This window comes from Talaromyces rugulosus, chromosome III, assembly GCF_013368755.1.
Source record: "Talaromyces rugulosus chromosome III, complete sequence".
Classification (NCBI taxonomy): domain Eukaryota; kingdom Fungi; phylum Ascomycota; class Eurotiomycetes; order Eurotiales; family Trichocomaceae; genus Talaromyces; species Talaromyces rugulosus.
The window spans coordinates 5,814,473-5,818,811 of NC_049563.1; positions in this window are offsets into that span (position 1 = coordinate 5,814,473).

The following is a 4,339-nucleotide window of genomic DNA, read 5'->3' on the forward strand; positions in this document are numbered from 1 at the left end:
GCCTTAATAGTATCCTCCCAACCAGTAGCACAGGTCGCTACTAGTTCTATGATTGTGGCAGTCTAGTTAAGCTACTCCATGGGAACCTAGTGAATATCAATATCTGCGGAAATATATAGGCAAAAGAAGAATTTACTAGATAGCACTTAGCCATAGACTTTTTTAACCCTTTGCACCAGAGATAGGGTTTGTCACTAAGACTAGGGCACTCCAAATCAAAGTCATAGCCTAATAACCACAGGCACTACTGATAAAGCAGAAAATGTGCCTCTAGGAGACGCACACAAGACCTATAATAAGATAAAAAAGTTAGCATGCTGAGCAGCATAGTATTAACTTCATCATCTTCATCATCATCATCATCTTTGTCCTCAACGTCGTCCCCATTAGTATTAACAAAAAAGAGGAAGCACACACGCTTCTTTATAAAGAGAGGAGCAGCAACAGACTTACTCTTCTTTAAGAGTAACTTCTTCAACAATTTCTTCTATACTACAGACTACAGTATACCAGTAGCCACACCACCAGCAGTATATATTGGCTAGATATGGCCTAACACAGAGATATCCCCGCCAAAGGACGAGGTAATCAGCAAAATAGCTAAAAAGCAGCAAAAAATCTTCTTTTTTAAAGCCATTCTGCAAACCATCAGCAAATAACAAACTAAGCAAACATTTAAACAGGCATTACAATCAACATAAGACAACCAGCAGAGGACATATTACTTATGTTCAGACAGCACAAACAAACAAAAAAGCAGAGAGAACAAGCACAGGGTCAGCAGCAACACAATAAACTATTTAGTAGTAAGAAAAAAGAAACAAACAACAGCCCAACCTACAAACAATATATCAACAACACATGTGGATAGGTCTATACACCACACGCGCTAGTCCCCGTAACAACGGCGCCTAAGCTTATTTACACCTCCTATAAGAACCTACGCGAAGAACACCAGCGCAGCTTCTAAGAAAAAAGGGGGTAATATGAGGCCATAAGACCTTTAAGACGCACCAGATGCCGCACCTCACTACACTAGCCTCACAGAGGATTGCCAAGCCACTAATGAAGCGGCATATATATACTGACCTTCGCACAGGGGTTGCCGAAGGTCAGCAATCAGTTTGACTACCTAGCGAACCATAGCTTTACTATCGAATCCAACTCTTGCCTGCTCTCTATATAATATCCTCACATTTTAGTATATCGCTTCTAATAGTCATATATCTTATTTCTTAGTTAATCATAGTTTTCAGCTATGAGATTTTTATATTATTAGTCCATGATTAATCTCTTACAAAAAATAATATCCGTTCAAATTCACTGATAAAGTCTTAGAAAGAGATATGCCCCTATTATATATAGTTAAGTTCAAGGTTCGCCTTTTCTATAAGTTGATAATCTTCAAATAGTATATTAAAATGCGCAAAGAAAGCTTCTAGTATAATAGAAGTAACTATATTTATATTCTTATAAAACCACATCCAGGGGTAGACCTTTATCTAGGCCTTTTCTACCAACCGTCCATAGGTATACTATAATTGCTTATATAGTCCTCCAATTACTAGTGCATCGACTATCAATTTTATATATAGAATTACCATAAACTACATATATTTTGAATAATCACAGTCGTCATATTTATCGGGATAGTTAAGAAAATAATATAGTTTATTCACACTATACATAGAGGTTACTGATAGTATAGTATCAGTAGGGACCTTAGGCATAGATAGTTCAGTCATATTACTAACCTATCCTTCGACATGCGATAGGCGAGCAGATATATTTATTAGAAGGAGTTCTATTTATTGTATTTATTCTAATAATAGCTAGTTTAGTTCTAAAGATGTGCCTATTTAGTTCAGGCTGTCTCTTAGTAGGCTATTCATTATAATGGAGAAATTTCTCAATATTTAACTCAGTCATTGAGAAGCAATGATATAGTAATTTAATTCTCTGAATGAGGAGAGTTGGTATAGTTCTTAGGGGCTCGACTTGAATAAATAAGAAGTGATTGTATAGGCTTAACCCTTTAGGTAAAAAAAGTGGCGCGTTCTCGACCTTTTAAATAGGGGAGATGAAAGATGTTTAAATCTAATATTATAGGCTAAGTCCTGTCTTACTGGTCTAATATAGGTCTAGGAATTGAGTAGATTTGAACATAAGAAAGAGAAGAAAAAGGTTTGTAGGGGTTTATATTGTTAATATAGGTGAGTGTGGGTTCTGGGGGTGCTCTAGCGAATTTAGTATAGTGTCAGGGGGTTCTTCTATAGCGGATCAGATGCGGACCAGGTGCGGTTATTCTACGAGAGCGAAGCCTGAGTATCCCAGGGGCTAGGACCCTAACATCTTACATCTTTATTTGATCAATACTATACCGTAAATGATATTATTACTGTATATATGCTACTGCACTCGTTGTATCTGCTTTAACCGCTTGATGTAGGTGTTTTTGTAGTTCTTAAGCGCTTATATAGGTATGTGGTTGAGAACTGGATGTGCTACAGTGTCAACCATATTAATAAAGACGATTTTCTCATAATATATGCGGATATTCGGGATAAAGCCTATATTATATAAAACATCAAGAGCAGCTTTTTATCAACTAATATCTTGCTATTTGACTGAGAATATGTGCTATCTAAGCTTAACATTCAATTACGGACATCTATCCCCTTGAGTATAAGTTATTCTTCTGTAAATTGGTCCCTAAAAACACTAAATAATATAAAAAACCTGATTTGTTAAATAAAAACTATAAATTGGCTTATAAATCAACGTTTTGACTATCTAAATTCGTCTATTAAGCGCGCGTTGGACCAGTTGATAAAAGGTTGTTAGTTAGCTATGAATTCTGTCATTATATTGGCGCAGGAAAATTAGGAATTGAGAGTAGCGAACTATTATTAGAAATAAAAAAGGACAATCTGTGGTAGGTTTATTGATTGTCAAAGAATTTTGATAGTTTCTGAAGGTTGTGAGATTGCTATAGTAGTATTAATAGTTTAGGAAGCTTTATAATTGTCTAATTTGGAAGTAGCTTTGGGGGCACGTAGGCGCGCGCCGTGGACCTGTTCTAATTGTAAACAAATCAGGCATATTCGCACGTACTGTCCGAACAATTTAATATAGAAATTATATAGTAAATTTGGTAAATGGTTACGTTTTGGTCAAAATAAGTGGTTTCTACCGGACAGGTGGGCGGGCACGCTTGGGTGGGCGGGAGGGGGTGTGAGATACGTTATTAGCTATCTTTTAGATATTATAATTAATATTTAAAAGCTTTTATTATTACTAGAAGTTTTAAATTATATATTTTATAGTGTATCTTTAGTCCTTTAAGCTTCTAGGACTAGAAGGCTATTAGATACTATTAAAAATCTTTAAATAGCTAAGTAATTATTATTTTTAAGGCTTTACCTAATGTATCTATTTCTATATAAATTAAAAGCACTAGATTATAATATCTTAATATAGATTTACACTAAAATATTTATTTTAAGCTTAAGAAAGATTCTCTAGCTTCTAAGATTATATAAAATCCTTAGCTAGTGCTATTTTTTTAGCTATTATACTTTATTCTTCTTATAAAATCTTTAATTATTTTAAATAATAACATTAATATATATAAAAACTGATATATAAAATTATAATAAAAATTTATAAATTTTAAAAATAACTAAATCTCTTTAACTATTTATAGTTTAAGCTATTCTATAATAATATAAACCTAGTCTAGGTCTATTATTATTCTTTATAGATTTATAATGAATTTAAGATATTCTATAGTATCTATTTTAAAGCTATACTTGCTTTACTTATAGTATAAGCTATAGCTTCTTAATTAATTTATAACTTCCTATATTTAGGCTTTATATATCTGTAGATTAACTAAATATATAACTATATTATCTAGATATATTACTATATAGATATTTAATAGATTTAATATTATTTTATTAATATATATCTAGAATATAGCCAGTATATTTATAAAGCTAAATAGTATTATCTAATATTTAAAATAGCTATAATAAATTTAGAAAATAATTTTTTACTTATTCTTTATTTAGATTCTAATATAATAGTATATATCTTTTAGATCTAGTTTAATAAAATACTTTATACCAGTAAAGTAGTCTAATATTTTTTAGACTAAAAAAATTAGATAATAGTTTTTTACTATAATTATATTAAGTCTTTAATAGTCTATTGTAAAGTGGGTGGTGTCTGAAAGACTTATATATGAGGGAGTTGGAATCTACTGGGCTCTGAGGGGGTTCCTACTAGGAGTCGAGGCAGTATATAAAGTAAATAGATATGGGTTATATTGATA